The 24,943-nt window shown below is 40.7% G+C and overlaps 1 long non-coding RNA gene across 1 annotated transcript; it reads right to left on the bottom strand.

Moving 5' to 3' along the window:
• Positions 1-6,046: 6,046 nt before the first annotated feature.
• Positions 6,047-24,657, bottom strand: LOC142839957 (uncharacterized). Its single transcript, XR_012908861.1, has 3 exons — positions 24,406-24,657; positions 23,937-24,015; positions 6,047-6,580 (listed from the first exon to the last, which is right to left on the bottom strand). It is a non-coding gene; the product is annotated as an uncharacterized LOC142839957 (long non-coding RNA).
• Positions 24,658-24,943: the final 286 nt, after the last annotated feature.

Here is a 24,943-nt window from a genome sequence, read left to right as displayed (position 1 = left end):
ATCCTGGCCATTGCTTCTCCTTGAAAGAAACCCATGACATCCAAACACAAGCGAAGAGAAATATCGGGTCACTTGCTTCTCAGTCATGATCTTCTGGCCCTATGTACTCTTCATCATGGCGTGCACTTTCTGAGCTATTCCAGCACACAGCTTTGGCACTGACGCTTCTAGCTGCTCTTTGACGAAGGCACATTTGTCTTTCTTACTGGTAACCGGTTCTGAAGCTCTGACATGTCATGTCTGCAGCATGGTCTCAGGGCTGTTGGTGAGCCTGTGTGCAAACACCTGACAGTGTCAGAATCCAGCACCCTGTCTTAAATCAATTTTTCTTGAGGATCCAGGAAAGTCAGATTATTGTCCAAGGCTGAATGCAGAGAGCAGCATAGAGCAGCATCTGCCCTGACAGGTGTCAGTCAAGGCTGTCAGTTTTCATCCTTTTCTTCCTCTGACCGGGTCCTCATCACCACCGCATCCCTTCTGCAACCTCACAGAAAGATTCACATCTTAACCTTTCATCAGGTGTGTGTGTCTGTCACTGACCTGAGACTGCTCCAAGATCCTGTGCAATATTCGTTTCCACATGTGCTGCATTAGCAATATCAGCCAGTCAAACTCAGCTTCATGTTCTTGAGATGCAAAATAGGAGCATTGCATTGTCTTCTAAGTCCTCCATTAGCTCCCAGACATTCCTTTGAGCATCCCCAAACTCTCCAGACAACTGATGAGTTATAAATAACCAGGGAGAACAAATTTCAGGACAATGGGCCTGGCCGGCACAGCATATGGTTATGAGTGCAAATCTCCCCCTCTAGTTCATCAAGAAGAGTTCCTTCTGGGCTGTGAGCCATCTTGAGTTGCTGATGCAAAGGCCTTCTTCTCTGCAGGGGTCAGGCCAACTCCTAGCTGGGCCGACTCCATGCATTCAAAGATGCTAGAAGCTATAGTAGCAGAATTGCATCACCAGGCAACTGTTCCCCTCTTCCGATGATCCACAAATCATTGGTTATTAGTTTTTATAACCAAACCAACTGAACGGACATGTATCAAATGACATGGGAACCCGGCAATTGGCTTCTTGACTGGACTAACATGAATAGTACAGGAAGGAGCTAAAGAAAGCCTCGTATGCTTAGGGTCACAAAGTCACAGAGCTTTGGTTGGTGGGAACAAACATATTTTCTGGGAGGGGCAAATGAAAAAGATACCCCAAGGGATATAAAGCTGCCAACCCCAGAGGGAAATATTTACAGGTCAGTGAAACAACAGAGGCCAGAGAAGGCAGCTTAGTTCCGATGTCCCTGCTCCAGCTTCTCAACAGTCTGCACAGACATGCTTCAGGAATCGGGGAGACACAAGAAGATGCAGGGAAACTGGGGGGAAGGTAGAAAAGGAAAGCTTGCAAGGGCCTTGTCTGTAATGTGCTAGGTGGGCAAGCATGAGGCCTTGACGTCCCTCCCCGCCAACAAACACCTGTGGTGCTGTGCGTGTTATCTCACCACTTCCAAAGTGGAGATCTGCCGCTTCTTGAGGCTCACAGTCCAGCCAGGCAGCCGAGCTGAGTCACTGAGACCTTAACACAGATGAGAAACCCTGTCGGCAAAAAAACAGGGTGAATATATCTGAGGATCAAACACTGAGGAAATCCTGGTGCTTCTGCATGCACATACATGGAATGAACGTATGTGTAAGCAAGTGCATCTGCACACACTGAGAGGCCAACACACACACACACACACACACACACACACACACACACACACATGAGTGATTAGGAGAAACTGATCCTTCCACTTTTGTGGCGCAATTTGTGTCCCTCGGGACAATTTTATGTTTGGTTTATTTGATTTTGATTTTTTTTTTGACTCAGGCCTGTATTCCAGTCCAAAGGTGAGTGAATCTGTTATGTATCTAAGAGTGACTTCAAACTTCTGCTGCCTCCACCTCCTATGTGTTTAGATGAATTTTATTGGCCTTTTATATCTGTACAGTGCTAAATCTAACTCAGAACATGGTCTATGCTGGGCCATCACTCTACAACTGAGCTATATATATACCCTGAACCTATTCTCCAAAATTTATATGGAAACTCGGTCTTTTGTAATGGTAGATGGTAGAACCTCTGGATCTAGGATCGCTGTGGATGATCTCAACTTACAGTGTGCCCCCTTGGTTCCATCCCATGGCATCTCATTAAGAGAGTTTCTCAAGGACAACTATACACAGAAATGGATCCATAGATGAAAACACACAAACACACAGAAGACACAGAAAGGGAGAGAGAGAGAGAGAGAGAGAGAGAGAGAGAGAGAGAGAGAGAGAGAGAGAGAGAGAGAGAGAGAAGAGTAAAGGAGAAAGAAACATGCTTGAAATGGTCTCAGCAGCTAGCCAGAATGGAACTGTGGCTTCAGTAGATTCTGTCAGCCACCTAAACATGGTGTCTGTGTTCACAGTGGTCACTTATAAGATCTTTGAAGAAAGAAATTGAAGAAGATATCAGAAGATGGAAAGATCTTACCAAAAGCAATCTAAAAATTCAATGCAATTCCCATCAAAATTCCAACACAATTCTTTATAGACCTTGAAAGGACAATTCTCAACTTCATGTGGAAAAACAAAATATCCAGGATAGCAAAAACAATAATAATAGAATAATATATAATAAAATAATAATCCTGAACAATGAATGAATAGCTTAAGGTGTTGTACCCAGAGTCTGGACTCCCAAAGACTACCAAGAGACCAGATCCAATGCAAAAAACAAAGAGTCTTTTTAATTGTGAATTTGAACCCGGTTTCCCATCTGTCCGGCACAGCAGTGGAGTAAGAGACACCCAGGCAGCAGGAGAACAAAGCTTATATAGGGGTCAGCAAGTTGCATAGTAACAGTCTCAAGATTAGTGCATCTTTGGGGTGGGGTACTTATCCTGTGTTAATTGGTCAGCTGTAGCTGTGGAAAGGTTGTTACATTTGGAGGACATCTGGGGAACATTACTATGGTTACTGTATTTTCTCCCTTATCACTAAGGCACATCCTGCCCTAACTTCTGACTGGTTCGTTACCATGTGGAGCATATCAGGTAGTTGACCCCCAATAGGAAGGGCAAGGTCCGGGTCACTATACATCCTGCTATATCCTGCTGGGTCTTTTCTGTAGGCTGTCATGGCAGGGCTTTGGGCAAGAACCTGGGCTCTTCAAAGGTATCACCATCCCGGATTTCAAACTGTGTTGATCTATAGTCATAAAAACAACTGCCAAATAGGCGTCGAAGCAGACAGGGTAATCAATGGAATCGAATTGAAGACTAGGAATAAATTCACACAGCTATAGAAAGCTTCTTCAACAAATGGTGTTGGTCTGACTGGATGTCTTGCATGAGAAAAATGTAAATAGATCCACACTCATCACCATGCACAAAACCAAGTGGTTCAAAGACTCAATATGAAGCCAGACAAACTGAATCTGATAGAAGAAACAGTGGGGAATGGCGGTAAACGCACTGGTCCAGGAGACAACTTTCTGAACAGAACACAAATAGTGGAGACAATAATGTCAACAATAACCTCATAAAACTGAAAAGCTTCTGTAAGCAAAGGACATTGTTAATAGGACAAAGAGGCAGCCTATGGGATGGGAATTTTTTTTACCAATTCCATATTTGGTAGAGGTCTAATATCCAAAATATATAAAGAACTCAAGAAATTAGATATCAAAAACCAAATAATCCAATTAAAAATGGGGTACAGAGAAATATTTAAAGAAATGCTCAACATCCTTAGCCATCAGGGAAATGCAAATCAAAACTACTTTGAGATACCATCTTACACCTGTCAGAATTGCTAAGATCAATAACAAAAATGTCAACTTATGCTGTTGAGGATGTAGAACAAGGGGAACACTCCTCTTTTGCTGGTGGGAGTGCAAAAGTGTGCAGACATTATGGAGGTCAATATGGTGGTTCCTCAGAAAACCGGGAAGCAATCTATCCAAGACCCAGCTATGCCAATGTTGAGCATATACCCAAAATACGTTCCATCCTACCACAAGGACAAGTTCCTGATGACTTTATTCATAATATTCAGAAACTGGAAACAACCTAGATGTCCCTCAACTGAAGAATGGATAAAGAAAAATGTGGTTCATTTACACAATGGAGTATTTACTACTCAGCTGTTAAAAGTAATGACATCATGAAATTTTCAGGCAAATGGGTGCAATTAGAAAAAAAATTATCCTGAGTGAGGTAGCCTAGACCCAGGAAGACAAATAGGTATATTTTTGCTTATAAGCGGATATCAGCTATTAAGTAAATAATAATCAGGCTACAATCCACAGACCCAGAGAAGTTAGGTTAAAAAGGAGGGCTCTAGGGAGGGACACAGGAACCTCCTTGGGAAAGGGACCTAGAATAAATTTTGCAGGTGGACTAGGGGTGGATGGATTTAGGAGCAGGAAGGATCAGGTTGAAGGGAAGATAGAATAAAGAGAGGAGAGGGAGAGACAGCTGGAATTGGGGAGCATCAGAGGAGCAATGTGGAAACCTAGTGCAGTGGAATCTTCCTGAAATTTATGAGGGTGACCCTAGTGAGGACTCCTAGTAATGGAGGATATAGAGTACTAGGGGCCAGGTGGTGGTGGCACATGCCTTTAATCCCAGGACTAGGGAGGCAGAGGCAGGCGGATCTCTGTGAGTTCGAGGCCATCCTGGTCTACAAGAGCTAGTTCCAGGACAGGCTCCAACGCAACAGAGAAACCCTGTCTCGAAAAACCAAAAAAAAAAAAAAAAAAATATGCCTGAGTGGTCCTCTCTGGTGGACTTCCCATAACAGTGTGTCTTAAGATAGGGACTTTTATTATTTTCATTTATTAATTTACTTATTTTAAGCTCTTGTGGCAGAGTCTGTAAGCCCACTGAGAGTTTCCATTTTTTTTTATTAACCAATTGAGATTGGCAAGTTATTGAGCCTCAACTTTTTCTTATTTAAGAGACTTGGGTAAATAAGTTTGTTTTTAAAGTTCTCAGATTTGTATCACCAGCAACAACATGCCCATCCTTTGCATCCAAATTTATTCTGACGCCAGAATGTTTTTAAGATGAAAGGAGACTGTTTTGCCGTGGATGGAATGGCCAGGCATCCCGGAGGCCTGTTTCTGCTGTAGCAGCAGATGACAGGGTTGCTGAACTGTCTGACGAAGATAGGGCCTGGAACAGGAGTCCTACAGGAGTGCATGCCCACACAGACATGCATGGGTTGCCTAGAGATGAACGTTTACAGGCTTGTTGTAGGGGACATAGTTTGGAATCTCTGGGCACTCCTGTGAAGTCTGTTTTGACCCTTTCCTCAGCACTTTCTATACTTTAAAAATATTTCTTTTTTAATCTTAAATTACTATAATCTGGACTAAAGTCTTCATATGGTGACTGTTGAGGGAGGACAAGAAATTTTAATTTCCCCAGCAGTTTCCTAGCCACTGGAGGGAGACTTAGAGGTGCTTGTCTTATAGGTCCTCCAAGACAACAGCACCAGCACTCCAAATACAAAAGAATTTTACAAGAATTGGTTCAGCTTGCTCAAGTTTTCATTTTATGATTCTTCCTATTCTCTGTCAAGTCTCAGAAGCTAATGTTTCCCCTTCTGAAAACCACGGATTTAGGCTCAATATTAGTGTCTAAACATTGATCTAAATTGTCTTTATTAATTTTAATTTCCCTTAGCCCCAACACTACTCAGTAAGGAGACATAATGCTTCTGGACACTCTCAGATTTCCTCATACTATGAATATTTATCAGTTGTGAGCTAGTGTGTTCCCAGGTTCATGCACTCCTTTGTGGAACCAAAGCTGCTTTGGCTTCAGGGACCTGGAAAGAAGGTCATTGGTAGAAAGAGACAGGATTCTGGGATCACTTCAAGAATAGACAATTTTTTATTTTTCCCACTACTGCTTGAATATATCGTTGCAAGCAGAGCTCGAGCAAACTGTATCTCTGACTGTTTACTTGAGTTCCTCAGCACTCCTCTGCCCTAGTGGCATTCTTTTGATCTTTTATCTCATGCCTGCAGTTTTCTGAAGTTACATGCCGTATATGGGTCAGGGTTTGTGCTGGAGAAAGGAACCACAGACTATCTGGAGCCCAACAAGGAAGACCTGTTCATCCAGGTGAATCTGAATTCCTCAAGGGAAACAGCACTCGGAACACTGGGACTGTTTCCCCAGACAAAAGGAAGCCAGGGTTGCCAAGAGTCCAGCAATCTGATTCTGTCCAGAGTCTAAGATGGCAGATGAGAAGTGTGACCTTTAGGGAAGGTTTGTCCCATCTGCAATGAAATGGAGGAAGAGAAATAGAGAAGTCTTGGGTTGGAGTTGCCCTCTCCCTGCTCTGACCCCAGTCCACTGGATGGATATATCCAGTCTGTTAGCGAGGAGCAGTGTCACCGGAAAAGGGGGGTGAGGACACGAGTCAAATAACACAAGCCAACTCCAAAAGATTCCAGTTATAATTCTCACGGAATGTGAGAGGGGATGTTGTCTTCTAGAAATGCTTCCAGCTGTCATGGGAGTGATGTTCTTTCTATGGGATCCTGTAAAAGTAAAGCGATGGTTAAGTTTCAAGATTACTGGATAGTATAATTGCAAATGATTTCTGAGTAGTCGATAGAGTTTCTCTAAAGTTCTTATTTGGAGCTCTGGCCAGAATGTTATGAGAAGGTGCACCATGTCAGCAGTTGATACCCAACAACCAATCTTGTAGTAGCACTATCGGCATCATGATGCCATCTCAACCAGGTGGAGTCGTTGCTGTGGGGCCCCATCTTCTTCTTGATAACTTCAAAGATTACTGCAGGAAAGGGATTTATAGAAAAATCTACTGTTCATTGTGGAAAACTTAAACACTATTCATATAGACATATATTCAATGAAAATATGATATAGACAAAATAGGCATGGCGAAAGTAAAAAATTCCTAAATTCTTTCTTCTTTATGTTCCATACCAGATGGCACCTGACATGAGACAAAAACTCTGAATGTTTCATTAAACAACATGCTTGGATTTAGAGGATAGCCACTGTCCAACTCCAAAACCAGTTATATACATAGATCACCTGTCCTCATAAGTCATATTACTTTTTGCTTGATGATCCTTTCTGGATAATTATATTTTACTCTTTCAGCATCCAAATGTCCAGGATCTCTTGACTTTTGAAGATGTGTATTTTCCTGCAAAGACAAGAACAGAACCCTGCCCAACCCTATATGAGGTTTCCTTACCACCTGTATGGTTGTCACCTCTGTGGATAAGCTGTCACTTTTCTTTCTCAAGAAGTTTCTCTTTTTCAAAGCGAATCTTTATTAATTTTGATGGTATCCATAGTTTTTTTTCTTCTATGGAAACAAGAGCAAAACCCCTTCCCCAACGTAGTACATCTCCTGGTTTCCATTGTGAGGCCAACACATCCTTGGAATACACTGGCTGATTTAATTCAAAAGTTTTTTTTCTATTATCCAATAGAAATTGTGTTGTTCCTTTCTCGTTGGCATTAAGAAAATTCAAGATTAATAAAGCATTATGCAATCTATTTCTGGTATTTTCCATCCCTTTCCGTTTGTCTAGCAACCCTTTATAGTTTTATTTGACCTTACTATAACTGCCTGACCTGTAGGATTATTTGGTATACGTGTAATGTGCTTTATATTATAACAAGCAAAAATCTGTTTCATTTCCTTAGATACATATGCTGGATCATTGTCTGTCTTTATTTGTGCAGGAATACCCATGATGACCATAACTTCTAATAAATGTGTGATTATTGAATCAGCCTTTTCTGAGCCAAAAACAGTTGCCCATTGGAAACCTAAATAAGTGTCAATGGTGTGGTGTAAATATTTTAATTTTCCAAATGCCATAAAGTGGAACACATCCATCTGCCAGATCTCAATCCTTTGAGTACCTTTTGGGTTACTCCCTGCAGGTAACGGTATCTGGTTTTAGAAGGAACGAGTAATCTCCTTAGCTTGTTGTCATGTAATAATAAGTTCTTTCTTTAAACCTTTGCTATTGACATGATGTTTTTCATGAAATTCTGAGGCCCTTAGCATGCTTCCAATCAAAAATCGATCAATTTCTATATTACCTTGTACTAGAGAACCTGGCAGACCTGTATGGGTTCGGATGTGTGTTATGTATATAGGACAAAGCCTATTCCTGATTATGTCTTGAACGTGAAAGACTAATTAAGTCAATTCTGCATCATCTGGTATAAATTCAGTGGTTTCAATATGCAAGACAACTCCTTCTGCATATTGCAAATCAGTAACTATATTGAGAGGTTCTTTAAAAGCCCTTAGTACCATGAGAATATAATATAACTCTGCCTTCTGAACAGAATTATAAGGGCTTTGTTCCACCTTACTTAATTCTTCTGATTTGTAACCTGTCTCTCCTGATTTATTTGCATCAGTATAAAATGTATGGGCTCCAGTTATTGGTGCATCACATACAATTAGGGAAGGAATCCAAGTAGTTTTCTTTATACGGTTAAATCTAACGCTTTTGGGATCATTGTTATTAATCTCTATCAACCACAATTAATAAAAACTCAGAAACAGAAATTGGTGTTCAACCTGAAGATCCGAAAAGCAAAGCAGTCAGCCACTGGCTCTTACCTCGACATCAGTCTGAAAATGAGATCCTGCCTCCAGGAATCTCAGAATGAGACTGAGACTGAGAGCTGTCTCCTCCCGTTCTATAATCCTCTCTAGTTCTGGAATTAAATGCATGCACCACTGTGATTAAAGGGATATACCACCCAGTTTCTACGGCAAACTAGCATGGCTACTGGGATTAAAGATATGTGTTACCACTGCCTGGTCTGTAAGGCTGCCCCGTCAGACTGTTTTACTTTCTAATCTTCAGGCAAGCTTTATTTATGAAATATCACTACACCAAGAGGAAAGAATCAGGACACAGTTATAACCAGAAATATATCAGCGTCCAATGTCCAGGGCCTATTCACAATCATCTGGGCTCCAAAGGGCTATTTCTCAAGCTCTGCCCCCACAGCACACATAGTTCATCTCATAGGCTCAACTCAGCCCCACATCACAGCTGCTGCTGTCCTTGGAGGTTATCCCACAGTCCTGCCATTTCCTGTAGCTTTTATGCCACCCAAGTCAGTACCAGGTGAGGGACTTATACATGACTAACTTAGGCTGACAGCACAAGATGGAGCTTTGGCCTCTCTGGACCACAGCCTTTGTATATTGACCCTAAAGAAATCATTCCCAGAAGATTCAACTAAATGACACTGGTCTCTTATTAGACATAACTGAGTCTTCAGCCCCAGCTCATCAGGATCTATTGTCCCAGGAAGGCAAAGGTTTCACGTCAGTTTGGGTCTGGTTTCTTCTAAGAATTAGCTGATTCTTCAGCTACATCTGATCACAGCCCTGATAGAGTCTTTAAGGGACTCTCCAACTTCTGGGCCTTCACAAGCCAGGCCTACTAGCTCCTTATCAGCTGCAGCAGACAGGCAGTTTTCAAGTCTGCTTCTGGTATCCATCATACTTCTATCCCCAGATGAGCAGGCTGGAGGCCTTTTGAAAAGACAACTTTTGGTTGCCTCCCAAGTAAGTAAATTACATGCAGCTATGGGTCATTTCAGTCTATATTATTCAACAATAAAGGACCATTAACATGTTACTACATTACAAGACAATCTCATTAATGAACACAGAAGAAAACGTTTACTCAAATCATTACCAACTATATTCTACATTAACCTGATAATTAATTTTTCATTGTAACCAGTAAGAGGGATCAGGATATAGGTTTTTAGTCTTTATATCATGAAATCCCTAAACTTTGGGGGAGAGCAGAATTACAAGGATCTGGTCCATGTATCTGATGAGCCAGTTAAGGGCAGAATCTCTGAGTCTTCAGTTGCAGTCACTAGACAGCATGCCACGATGCTCAATGCTACTCTAGTATGGCAGCATACATGACCATGGTCCTTCAAAGATGGCCCAATTGCCAGTACCACATCAGAGTTACACTGAAATCTACCCTTTCTTGGTTTGACATTGTGGTGGCCTCTGTTGCTATGACTTATTCTTCAACATGCAGAATCTCAAACCATTCAACATTGCTTCCCAGTTGCTTCTCAGACATTTCCTGAAGGGGATTTTTTTCAGTCCTATGGTGCCTTGGGTGTGCCATAGACAGTCTGTAGGATACCACCAAGATATCTCCAGAATCCAGGTCCTGGCTGTTGAGTATAACATTTTGTCTACTCATTATCAGATTTGTAATTGATGAGGTTTCTTTCATCTGTATCATATGGAAATGCTACTTCCTACTAGACTGTATCTCATTCTTTGCAGAATCTTGTGTAGATTTACAGAAGTTTTTACTTTTACAAACTTCAATTATCTGGTCTTCATTTAAGTCTTAGTCTTAACACTCATTTTCAAATTCTGTACACATAAAAATACACTTAATCTGAAGTTAAGGTGCATTTTTGTTTCATATATAATGTAATTGAATAAAAAACATTCTTCCTGTAACTGACAAAAATTAAACTGAAAAATTGGTGTTCATCCCTGTACAAAGGGAAAATATTAATTCATTCTCATTCCGGAATTGCAAATAAATTGTGTTCGATACCTTTTGCACTTTAAAAAATACATTTCTGTAATTTGTGTTTTAAAGTCCCAAGACATACGTTTTATTGAAGCTGTGAAGTTGAAGCCTGGATTGCCTTGGAGAACCTAAGTGTTAGAGAAGCCAGAATTGTGGGATACCTGCCGAGGAGAGCTGCTAACTGGGAGTGGAACAGGCCCAAGGGAAAGTGTGTTGCAGTCAAGAAAGCTGAACAGAACTGGAGATCTGAAGAGTACTTTGACATCAGACATGGAGACAGAGAGTTGGAGTTTGCACAACTGGTATTTGGTCCTGCTTTGGTCCAGTATTTCCTCACTGTGCTCCCTTCCATATATTTTAGAATGATGATGTATATTCTGTGCCATTATATGTTGGAGGTATGTAATTCTTTTTTAATTTTTACTTTTACAGGGGATTACAATTAAGAGATTGCATGAATCTCAGAAGAGACTTTCAACTTTGGACCTTAAAACATCATTGAGACTGTGATAGACTATGGGGACTTTTGAAGTTGGACTAAATGCATTGCGCATTACAATATTGTTAGAAGCTTATGGGGACCAGGGAAAAGAATGTGGTAGTTTAATGCAATTGAACCCCACTTCTGCTTGCATGCTAACATGCTCCCTGCCATGATGATAAAGGACTGAACCTCTGAAACTGTAAGTGACCCCTCTCAATTAAATGGTTTCCTTATAAGAGTTGCCATGGTTATGGTGTCTCTTCACAGCAATAGTCCGTGACAAACCCTAAGACAACATGTAAAGCCCAACATTCCTTGAGTGCCAAACATAAAGTCCCTAACACTTTTCTCCTGTGCTCTTCCCTCATCCAGCCCATAGCTGCCTCTGAGTATCCAACCATCTAATGTTTGAAATCCAGGACAAGGATCTCAGTGTCTGTTAGCCATCAGGTTCTTCAGGAAGTCAGCCACAGTCACTGGGATCAGACAGCAACATTATCATCAGTTAAGACGCAGCTTGACAACAGCACCTGAGACATGTTCCCAGACTCCAGATCCTCAAGAATATCCGTGAGTCAGGGAAGAGACTTTCTCTGGCTCCTGGTCTTGCGATTTGGCCTCTCAGACCATCTCTGGACTCTGTCCCAAGAACAACACTATTATTATTATTTATTACAGGGCAACAAAACTGAAAGCATGCATTTTGTTAGAGGCCCACAGGGAGCTGAGATTTTTTTTTTTAAATGAGATTTCTTGAGAAGTTTTTTTACACTATACATAGCAGTTCATTGCAAGAATATGTGAGTGCTTTGGTAGAAATATTTAAAGAAGGACTTGTTTAAGCTGCAACCCATTATACAACTCAATAAAGCCAGTTAACCTCATCCAACATTTAAATTCAGCTCAGTTTTAAACCCACTAATATCTGTTTGTGGGTTGTTCACATATTAATGAAAATAATAAAGTAGGCTATGTATGTTTACTTTTCCTCTGAATTATTTTACTAACACAATAAAAGCAATAACAGCCTGGCATAGATGAACTCACCCACTTCTTCCTCGCAATCTTTCAGTTTCATGTAATTTTCCATTTTCTGGGTTATTAACCATTATAATACATATTTCCCCGTTCTGACATCATCCCTGTCTCTCTGATACAGATACTTCACACCTCATGGGAAGAGTGAGGAACGCACTGGGAGTAAACTGAGGCAATAGTGAAATGAGTGGAATCAGGCGAAACGTGTAATTACTTATGTGCAAACATGTCCTGCTGAAGCTGCGACAGTGAAGAAGAAGAAAACATCAGTTTGGGAGACAAGAAGACTTGGAGAAGAACTGTCTGCTAGCAGAGCAACGGGACACAGCTGAGATGACTGAACTCTCACAGGGCATCGTGCATGGGCAATGGAACCCTGATTTGATTAAATACTTAGAACAACTTAGATGATTATATAAACAGCAGAAAGTATCGTAGGTATGTTTCAAGCAAATAGAAAATGCTCTACTTTTGTCCGTGTTGGACATGCAGATTGCTGAAACAGTGTTTGCGGCACAGAGGATCAGAAGGCAGATGATACTCGCGCACTGTTGGATTCTCCGGGGAAGAAAGCTGACAGTTTGGAAAGCAGTTGTCCTGTGAGCTGGCGTAGAGCTGGAGAGAAGAAGAGAAAAGATAAGAGCAGGGGAAATGAGCAGCAGGGAGGGGAGGAAAGACTTTAAAACTGAACAGAGAAGGTGGGAATGCTTTGAGTGAGTGGAGGGCAGGATGAGTCCAGCTGCAGAGAGTAGGAACCAAGCTAAAGGCAGAGCCCGAGGAAATCTGCACTAGACTTTGAGGCAGCACGCAAATCATTTCAGAGAGACAGCACTACAGAGACAAAGGCCCTTCCCTGCATCGTCCACTCTGTAAACCCAAGTGTCTGGTGATGCATGCTGAGATGGTCTGCAGGACTATGAAGGGCTCTATACAACAGGAAGCCTCAGCAAGGCTCTTAGCAGGGAAAATCTAGACTCTCCACAGAGGACGAGGGAGTTTGCAGTTGGTGTTTAGAGGAATGGAGACACAGAATTGCAATGTCTTGCCACAAGTTTGGAAAATAGAATCGGCTGCTGCCTGCCTAGGCAAAAGACACTCACTCTCTCTAATCCCAGAGATAGAAAGAACAGAGGAAAAAGAACTGCCCAGAGTCCACAAACCACACCCTCTGTGGAGAGGACAAGAGGTTCTTGTCACACAGATAAGCACTTGAGAAATCAGGAAAGCTAAACATGCATGCTTACCTTCAAAAGAAGATGTCGCCTGCCCTTCTTGCAGAACACTGGGAAAGGACACAGCTTACAACCTGGGGATCCTTTGCAAACTGTAGGGCCAGGCTCACCCTTATGACCTAGAACTTAAGTTCAGTTTATCCCAGACACTTTCCCCTAAATCTTGAGCTTTGCTTCTAGGCCACAGAATCCAACCAGGTGAGAGACGGCACTTGTATTTTACAACAGTCTAAGTGACTTCTATGTCATATTTGGTCCAGGCCAATCCTGACTCTGATAAGCATTATGTTTAGCTCAGTCATTCTCTCTAGACCCTAAATCTTGAGCACTGCTTATGAGTCAACAGTACCCATCTTTGAGAGAAGCCAAATGTATTTTGTAAACATGTCTTAAGTTTGCTACACTCATGGGACTGAGTTAATTGTCATTAGAAAACTATTTCTCTAAGATTGTGCTGTGCTTAAATATGACTAAAATAAACAAACAGATCTTGATTGAACACCCACCTTTTCTATTTCTTGCACCAACCCAAGCCCATACACATTCCTAAGTCTCAGCTCCAAAAATGTAGAAATACATTTTATCTGGAACTCCCAGTGGCCAGACCTATCAGGACTCCAGAAGATTTTCCTATGGGCAACACACAGCCACCACAGTCTCCTAGAAACGAAAGAGGAAACAGAAACCAAAGAACAAAACACTCACCCAACAAAAATAAAACCAGACATCAAACACCTAGAATTGCAATCTCCCAGAAGCCTAGACACCACTGTAAAAACACAATAACAAACAGATCAATATGCCTCCATTAGAACCAAACAACACTACCAAGGCAGGCTCTCAAAAGTCCAATATAACTAAAGCACAAAAGAAAGACCTTAAAACAGCCTTTATGTATATGATAGAAGTCCTTAAAGAGAAAACGTTTAAGTCCCTTTTAAAAATTATGAAAATACAAACCATAGTGGAAGAAAATTACTAAAACAAATCAAGACCTGAAAATAGAAATAGAATCAATAAAAAACCCAAACTGAGGGAAATCTGGAAATGAAGACTTTAGGAACTGAAACAGAAACCTCAGAGGCAAGCATCACCAAAAGGATACATGAGATGAAAGAGAGAATCTCAGACACTGAAGACATGATAGAAGAAATGGATACATCAGCCAAAGAAAATGTTAAATATAAATATCTCTTGGCACAAAAGATCACAGGAAATCTGGGATACTATAAGACCAAATCTAAAACTAACAGGAATAGAGGAAGAAGAGACACAAATCAAAGGCACAGAAAATATTTCCAACAAAATCATAGAAGAAAATTTCCCTAATATAAAGGAGGTGCCTAACAAAATACAAAAGACATACAGTATACCAAATAGACTGAACCAGAAAAGAAAGTTCTCTTGACACATAATAATCTAAATTTACAGAAAAAAAAGAAAGAATATTAAAAACTGCAAGGGAGAAAGACCAAGTAACATAAAGGCAGACCTATTAGAATTACATCTAACCTCAATGAAAACTTGAAAAGTCAGAAAGGTCTGAATAGCTGCAAGCTCTAGGAGACCACAGATTCCAGCCCAGACCTGTATACCCAGAAAACTTTCAATCACCATAGATGGATAAAATACAACATTCCATGATCAAACCAAATTCAAACTATTTATCTACAAATCCAGCCCTACAGAAGTTGCTAGAAGGTAAATTCCAACATAAATATGTTAGCTACATACAAGAAAACACAGGGGATAGATAATTTCGGAGCAGTCAAGTCAAAAGAAGGAAAGATCGTGCACTTGCACAGACACACACATACACAATAACAACAGCAACATAACAGACATCAACACTTATTGGTCATTGATATCTCTTAATCTCTACAATCACAATTCCCAAATAAAAAGACTGACAGAATGTATCTGTAAACAGGATCCATCCTTCTGCTGCATTCAAGAAACATACCTTCACGTCAAGGACAGACTTCACCTCAGAGTAAAGGGTTGTAAAAAGATATTCCGTGCAAATGGACTTAAAAAATAAGCTGATGAAACCATTTTAATGTCTGACCAAACAGACTTCAAACCAAAACTAATCAGAAGAGAAAGGGAAGAAAACTAAATACTTATCAAAGGAAAAAAACCCATCCAGATGACATTTCAGTTCTTACCATCTGTGCCCCAAATACAAGGGCACCCAGGTTTTTAAAAGAAACACAACTGCAGTTAAATCACATATTGACCCTTACATATTGATAGTGGGAGACTTCAATACCCCACTCTCACCAAAGGACAAGCCATCCAGACAAAAACTGAACACAAAATACTAGAGCTAACAGATGTTATAAATAAAATAGATACAACAAAAACAAAACATTGCACATAAACACAAAAGAATATACCTTCTCAGCATCTCATGGAACTTTCTCCAAAACTGATCACATACTCAGTCACAAAAGCAAGTCTCGTGAGATACAAAAGTCAAAACAACATCCTGCATCCTATCTAACTACCAAGAATTAAAGCTGGATTTCAACAACATAAACAACAGAAACCTCACAAACTCAAGGAAAATGAACAACTCTTTAATGAACAACAACAAAAAAATGAATTAAGACAGAAGTTAAGAAAGAACTCAAAGACTTTCTAAAATAAAAGTGAATAAACAACATACCCAAATGTGTGGGACACAATGAAGGCTGTTCTAAGAGGCAAGTTCATAGCACTAAGTGCTTACATTAAAAAAAATGGAGAGATCTCATATTGGTAACTTTTTTTCTTTTTTTTTCTCTTTTTTTTCAAGACAGGGTTTCTCTGTGGTTTTGGAGCCTGTCCTGGAACTAGCTCTTGTAGACCAGGCTGGTCTCGAACCCACAGAGATCCGCCTGCCTCTGCCTTCAGAGTGCTGGGATTAAAGGCATGCGCCACCACCACCTGGCTCATATTGGTAACTTAACAGAACACCTAAAAGCTTACTACAAAAAGAAGAAATTACGCTCCAAAGGTGTAGACAGCAAGAAATAATCAACCTCATGACTGAAGTCAGTAAAATAGAAGTGAGCAAATGTTGGGGTGTTTCATTTGTTGGTTGGTCAAAGAAAGTGGTCACTTCAAGATGAAATCTTAAGGCCTGTAATGGACTGAACCCTGAACAGCCATACAAAGGCATATTTATTGATTGTTACACTAAGTTGGTGTTTGGATAAAGTATTTACTCATACCAAGGTACCTAATCTAATCTGTATGTCTCTCTAAAAAAAAGTATCACATGTCCTCATGACTTCAGTTCTTTATTGTGTATCACTTGCAATACACAATAATCTCAAATGTGCCAGAGGCATCTTGTGACCAAACAAGAAATTCTACAAATGACAGAAAACAATCACTGTTCTCTACAAAGATTCCTTGCTGTTTGCCCAAATGATACTTTTTAGAAAACAACTATTCACTCTGAATGTCTACACTAGGTCCAGTGACTGCTAAATTCCTACAACAAACTAACAATGACAAAGCAAAAACAATACGAAGAATCAATGAAACAAAGAGTTGGTTTTTGCAGAAGATCAATAAGATAGGCAAACCCCTATTAAAATTAACAAGAAGGCAGAGACAGAATATCCAAACCAACAACATTAGAAACGAAAAGGGTGACATAAGAACAGATGCTGAGGAAATCTAGAGAATCGTAAGGACATACTTTAAAAACCTAATTGGAAAATATAGAAGAAATGGATAATTTTTTGATACATACCACTTATTACAATTAAATCAAGATGAGATAAGCAATTTAAACAGATCTAAAACCTCTAGTAAAATAGAAACAATCACTACAAGTCTTCCAACCAAAAAAGTTCAGGGATAGATGGCCTTAGATCCATCTACCAGATTTTCAAAGAAAAGATATAAAACTCCTTAAATTATTCCATAAAATAGACACAGAAGGAATATTGTCCAATTTGTTTTATAGGGCCACAGTTATACTGATACCCAAACCACATAAAGACCCAACCAAAAAAATAGAATTACATATCAATTTCATGTACAAACATATATTCAAAAATTCTCAATAAAATACTTACAAATTGAATTCAAGAACATATCAAAAAGATTATTTACCATGATCAGGTAGGCTTTATCCAAGAGCTGAAAGGTAGGGTTCAACATATACAAGTAGATAAATACAATTCACCATAAACAAACTGAAAAACAAAAACCACAAGGTCATCTCATTAGATGCAGAAAAGGCCTTTGACAAAACCCAATATCCCTTCGTGATAAAAAAAAAAACAAGTCATAGAGATTAGGGATACAAGAAACACAACATAATAAAGGCAGTTTACAGCAAATCTGTAAAAGGAAAGTAAAGGGAAAGAAACTCAAAACAATTCCACTAAAATTGGAAGCATAACAAGGTTGTGAACTCTCTCCATACCCGTTCAGTTGAGTAATTGAAGTCTTAGCTAGAACAATAAGGCAACTAAAAGAGATCAAGGTGTTACAAGTTAGAAATAAATAAATAAATAAATAATAAATAAATGTATCTTTATTTCCAGATGATATGATAGTATACATAAGTGACCCTAAAAATTCCACTTGCAAACTCCTACAGCTGATAAACACTTGGAATGAAGTAGCTGGATACACAGCTCACAAAAATTGGTAGACCTCCTATATTCAAATGACCAATGGACTGAGAATGAAATTAGGGAAGAGCACCTTTCAAAATAGCTTCCAAGAATATAAAACATTAATGAATCAAGTGAAAGACCTGCACTATAAAGCTTCAAGTGTTTGAAGAAAGAAATTGAAAAAGATATCAGAAGATGGAAAGGTCTCCCATGCTCATTGATCAATAGGCTTAACGTAGTAAGAATAGCTATCCTACCAAAAGCAATCTCCAGATTTAATGCAGTCCCTATTAAAATTCCAACACAATTCTTCCCATATTATGAAAGGATAATTCTCAGCTTCATATGGAAACACAAAACTCCAGATAGCTAAAACAGTCCTGAAAAATAAAAGAACTGCTGGAGGCATCACCATCCCTGATTTCGAGTTGTACTATAAAGTTATACTAATAAAAACAGCACAGTATTGGCACAAAACAAACAATCAATGGAACAGACCTGAAACTGCAGACATAAGTCTACACACACATGGGCAACTGATTTTTTGATAAAGAAGCCATAAATACACAGTGAAGAAAGGATACCAGCTTCAGCAAATGGTGCTGGTCAAGCTGAACGGTTTTGTATAAAAGAACCCAAATAGATCCATATGTGCCACTCTGCTCAAAACCCAACTCTTAATGGATCAAAGATCTCAGCTTAAAACTCGATACACCGAAGATGTTAGAATAGAAAGTGGGGAATAACCTTGAAATTATTGACACAGGAGTCAACTTCCTGAACAGAACACTGATAACACAGGCACTAAGATCAGCAAATAATAAAAGGGACCTCATGAAACTGAGAGGCTTCTATATAGCAAAGGACACCATCATTAGAATAAAGCAGCCAGCCGGGTGGTGGTGGCGCACGCCTTTAATCCCCGCACTCGGGAGGCAGAGGCAGGAGGATCTCTGTGAGTTCGAGACCAGCCTGGTCAACAAGAGCTAGTTCCAGGACAGGCTCCAAAACCACAGGGAAACCCTGTCTCGAAAAACAAACAAACAAACAAACAAACAAATAAATAAATAATAAAATAAAGCAGCCACCTACAGAATAGGATAAGATTTTTACCAACTACAACATCTGATAGAGGACCAACATCCAAGATACATAAGGAACTCAAGAAGTTAGATATCAGGGAAACAAATAACACAATTAAAAATGGAGTGCAGATCTAAACAGAGAGTTCTCAAGAGAAGAATCACAAAGGCCTGAGAAACACTTAAAGAAATGTTCAGTACCCTTAGCCATCATAGAAACAAAAATCAAAACTTTTTGAGATTTTATCCTACAGGTGTCAGCATGGCTAAGATCAACAAAACAAGTGACCACTCAGATGATACAGATGTGGAGTAAGAGGAATACTCATTCATCCACTGCTGGTTGAGGTGGAAACTAATACAGTCACTAGGAAATCAATATGGTGCTTCCTCAGAAAGATGGAAGCCCATCTGCCTCAAGACACAACCATGCCACTCTTGAGCACATAGCCAAAGGATATTTCATCCTATCACAGAGATGCTTTCTCAACCATGTTTATTGAAGCTCTCTTCACAAGAACCAGAAGTTGGAAGTAACCTATATGGCCCTCACCAGATGAATAAGTAAAGACAATGTGGTACATTTACACAATATATCATTATTTAGCTGTTTAAAAATGACAGCATGAAATTTGGAGGCAACGGATGGAACTAGAATAAAATCATCCTGAGTGTGGTATCCCAGACCCTGGAAGATAAATATGGTATGTATTTGCTTATATGTGGAAATTAGCTGTTAAGTCAATGACAACCAAGCTATAATCCATAGAACCACAGAGGACGATAAAGAGTAAGAGACTAGAGGGAACAGATAGATCTCATTAGGAAGGAAAATGAAGGATGAGGGGTCTGGGATGAGAGGATCAAGTGGGGAGTTGGATAAAGATAGTAGGTAGGAATACAGGAAAAGACAGCTAAAATTAAGGGGAATTTTATAGTTAGTATAAAACCCTAATGCAGTAGAAGCTTCTTAAAATATATGCATATATGTAGGCAACTGCTGTAGGAAAATCCTTCAGCCTTTAAGTTACCAACCCACTTGGGCGTGGTCCCTTATATTATAAATGCCCTTGTAAAGCACACACTTCCTCTCTCTTCTGCTGCTAGATTCCCCGTTTGAGCAGAGGACTGTGATCCATGAGTCTACCCCTAAAAAAATGACCTTTTATTATATTCAATTCTGACCTAGTGTGGGATTTTTTTTTAGTGTTCCTCTTCAGGTAACTAAATGAAATCATCAAATATTGGGCGAGACAGAGTCACAACTGGCCATCTCTTGTCGCCCAAAAGGAGATTTCAGTAACAGGAATGGGTTAAATCTAATTGAGCTGTTGGCAAAAGGGGCCCCAGAGGAACCTCAAACATCCCAGGCTGCTGCCAAGGCTATAGGTTGCTCTCCACAAACTGACAGCCAGACCCCTTTGCTGAAGACAACACATACAACCGTTCATTGACCATGAAGATGTAGAGCCTCCACCCCTGAGTTCCAGTGTCTTTGTTACAGGAAGGTGCTCTGCATGCTATAAAAGAGAAACGTAAACACCAAGTCAGCCTCTACCCCTTTCCTACAATGGTGTGCTATCAGCAAGATATGCTAGGGCAGTAGTGGCACAAAACTTGTGGGGGTAACTAACCAATAACTGATCAGACTTAAGGGTACTTCAAGAGATGGAACCCATACTCCACACTGCTTGGCTTACTGAGAACCTGAGACTAGATAGCACAGGGACCTAGGGCAAAACCAAATAATACTAGCCTAAAATAAGAAAAAGAAAGGGAGAAGAGGAGAAGAGCACAGAGGCAGAGAGAGAGAGAGAGAGAGAGAGAGAGACAGACAGACAGACAGACAGACAGACAGACAGACAGACAGAGACAGAGAAGGGAGAGACAGAAATGGTAGGGACTCAAGGCTAGAAGCTGAAGATTGCCTTGCCTCAGCAGACAAGGGAGTGAGCTGGCTTGTCTCTTAAAGGGACAGGACAGATCATTACAACAATGGAATACTACCAAGCCAACATCAAGAGAAATTCTATAGTAGACACAAACCCATAGAGATTAAACAACACAGTATTGAATGATGAATGGGTCTTTGGCCAAACAAAGGAATGATAAAATCCTAGAATAGAGTGAAAAACCAAAATCCAAAATCCAAGCCTATGAGATACAATGAAAACAGGCCTAATCCTTGCCCCACTATCACATTGATATTTATCTCGAATATCACCATAGAATCTTCGTCAGGCGATGGATGGAGATCAGGCCTAATCCTTGCCCCACTATCACATTGATATTTATCTCGAATATCACCATAGAATCTTCGTCAGGCAACGGATGGAGATAGAGACAGAGACCCTCATCAGAGGAACAGACTGAGCTCCCAAGGTCCAGTTGAAAGGCAGAAGGAGGGAGAAAAGAAACAAGGAAGTCAGGACCGTGAGGGGTTGGTCCACCAACTGAGGCAGTGTGCCTGTTCTAATGGGAGCTCACCAAATCCAGCTGGACCGGGTCTGAATGAGCATGTGATCAAACCAGACTCTCAAATTGTGGCTGACAATGGGGGCTGACTGAGAAGCCATTGATAATGGGACTTGTTTTTACCGCATATTTTGGCTTTTTGGGACCCTAGTCTATATGGATGCACTGCTCCCTAGGCCTGGATGTAGAGGGGAGGGCCTTGGACTTCCCACAGGGCAGGGTTCCCTGCTGTCTCTCAAGCAGGGTGGGAAAGGGAGGAGTGGGTGTGGGGGAGCAGGAAGGGATTGGGAGAAGGGAAGGAAGTGTGAATAATTGATTGGAAAAATAAATAAATAAAAATTAAAAAAAAAAAGAAAACAGGTCTAAGAAGACAGTTTACAGCTTTAAGTTCCTACACTAATGAACCAAAGAGGCTGGGCAGATGACTCAGTGGATGAGGACATCCGCTCTGCAAACATGGAGACTTGAGGGAAGATACCAAGCACCAAACAAAAGGAGTATGGCTGTGAGGGCCTGTAACCTCAGCAATGGGGGGCAGAGGTATACAGCTGATCCCTAGAGCTTGCTGACCAGCCCGTCTAGCGTAAACTGTGAGCTTCTGGTTCAATGAAAGTGACCTTAAAAATACCCTAAGTCCCCTCTGTCCTCTGCACAGGCACCTGTTGACTCACGTTCTCACATCTCCACACATGTACAAAATCAGAGAGATCTCAGATAAATATCTTAATGATGCACCTTAACTCTCTGGCAGGAAAATGAGCCAAATATTGTATCAGTAGATAGAAATTATTAAGCTCTGGCCAGCTCAAGTGTGGCAAGAACAGCTCTGGCAGGCCTTGCCCTTCTCTCCCATTCCGCCTGCCTTGCTAAAAACTGTTAGAGCACACTCTTAAAGCTGGTCACCAAGATCTAGTTCCTTATTTGGCTACTTCCTTCTCCTGAGACTGACTACCAAGGTCTGGCTATCAAATATTGAAATCCAGCAATCAAAAGCCCCCCCCGACTCATCTAATTAAGGCACCCAATTAAAATTAAATGCCTCATCTTAACATAGGGTTCCCCCACCCTTTCTTTTTATAAACTGCCATTTTCCTATGTGCCATGTCTGTCTCCTCTCTATCCAGAGGCAGTCCTCTTGTCTCTCTGGACAAGTACCCCAGCCCCTTTCCATTGCCCCCTTCCCCTTCTCCCTCATCCTCTTTCTCCTGTGTTTGTCTCTTATTCCCTGCCCTCTATCCCTCCGGAGAAATAAATCTCCTTTGTGCTGAGAACTTGGCCTTGGGAGTAGCCCACACTTTATCTTTCAACGGGAAACGCGGGAAACACGAGATACAAAAAGTCAACAAAACAAGAACTTGATTCTTTGAAAAGACAGAGTGCAAACTTTTAGCTAGACTTAAAAAGAGAGAAGAGTTAAATTTATAAAATTAAAAAAGGAAAGGAGCCATGATGATAGACAGCATTGAAATTCAGCAAGTCACTGTTTTGTCTTGAAAACATTTGTTCCTGCCAGGCAGCGATGGTGGCTCACACCTTTAATTCTAGCACTTGGGTGTCAGAGGCAGGAGGATATCTGAGTTCAAACCCATCCTGGTCCACAGAGCAAATTCCAGGACAGATGGAGTGTTGTTACACAGAGAAACCCTGTCTTGAGAAAACAAGCCAAACCAAAAAAAAAAAAAAATATTCCATTAATTGGAAAGAATATAAAAGAAATAAATCAATCTCTAGGTGCATATGACCTACCAATATGTAACCAAGAGGAGGTGAAATTTTAGAAGCTATATAATAAGCAGTGAGATAGAAGCAGTAATTAAAAATCTCCCAGCTGAAAACAGTCCTGTCTGTCCCCCACCGACTCACTTCCATTGTTGTATTTGAGACCTAGAACCCCCAAGAAGACCACCAGGGAACCACACTTTAGAATGCAAAAGCAAGGTCCTCTGCCTCACAGTCTGGCACAGTAGATGGACAGAGAAGAACCTTGCCTACTATAGTAATGGGTTTATAAAGACAAAAACCAAGACAGTCACAAGGTTATAGTCTCAAAGTACAAAATTACTTATCCTATACCATAATTGGCTAGAGGTTAGGTAAAGCTCAGCTGTTAGTTCCTGATAGGCTAATATTATCTAAGGGGGATAGCAACAGTCCCCTGGTCACGTCCTCCAGACATCTGCTGACCACAGGGACTGTTTGGAATGCTATCTGATTGGTTCATTATTACTCAGCTGATAAGGGAAGTTAGGTGGTCAATATTCTCTGTATGACTACAGGTAGGGGAATGGGCTGCATTCAGCAACTTTGTGTAACTTAGGTTTTTCCATTAACTGATACTTCCTTTAAAGAGGGGTCCCATACCTTCAGCTTTTCCTGGGGACTGGGGTACTGTTCAAAGTTCCAAAAGGGTCCAGCACAGAAATGAAATCTTTTCCGGCCTCTCACCATAAAATAGGAAAGGAAGGAAAGTTATTAAATTCTTCTCTTTTATTTTTTAGTACAATTTGTTATTTATTTATTTTTTTAAAATTTCATTCTACATTCCATCTGCAGTTTTCCCCCCACCTCTCCTCCCATTTTCCCTTGCCACCCCCCCCCAAGTCCACCCCTTATCCACTTCTCCCAACAGGTAAGAACTCCCATGGGGAGTCATCAAAGTCTGGCATATGATGTTGAGGCAGGACCAAGCCCCTCTCCCCTGCATCACGGCTGAGCATGGCACCCCACCATAGGAAATGGTCTTCAAAAAGATAGCTAATGGGCCAGGGATAGATCTGATCTTACTGCCAGGGGCCTCTCAGATAGACCAGGCTACATCACTCCCACCTACTTCAGTCCATGGAGGCTCCACAGCTTCTGGTCTAGAGTCCATGAGTTCCCAGGAGCTTGGCTCAGCTGTTTCTGCAGACTTCTCCATCATGATCTTGACCTCCCCTGCTCATGTATTCCCTCTTCTCTATGAAGCTAGTTTTATCCTGTTATGAAAACTAGACAAAATAACAAGGAAAATTACAGACTCTCTGATGAATATAGACATAAAATTGTGATCAATTTAGCTTTACTCCAGAGTGTTAGATAGCAGTTTCTCTGAGACTGAAACATTCTATCCTACAGGAGAGCTCGCTAAGACAAAAAGTAAACAACTCGAAATAGCTTCAGAAAGTCCCCGAAACTGACCAGATACACTGCGCCCTCCCTCCCAAGACTATATAAATAGAAAGGCCCTCAGGGAGTCAGTCTCAGAGAAGCCAGCTAGCAGAGAGGAGCCTGAGACACCCTGGAAGAAGCAGAGACCAAGCAAACTGCCTAGAAGAAAGAGTTGCATTATTGTTCTAGCTAAGACTTTTTACTCAACTGAATAGGTATGG

The sequence above is a fragment of the Microtus pennsylvanicus genome, chromosome 1 (assembly GCF_037038515.1).
Source record: "Microtus pennsylvanicus isolate mMicPen1 chromosome 1, mMicPen1.hap1, whole genome shotgun sequence".
Taxonomy (NCBI): domain Eukaryota; kingdom Metazoa; phylum Chordata; class Mammalia; order Rodentia; family Cricetidae; genus Microtus; species Microtus pennsylvanicus.
Note: the sequence above shows the minus strand (reverse complement) of the source record. Positions and strands in the feature narration are given on the sequence as shown.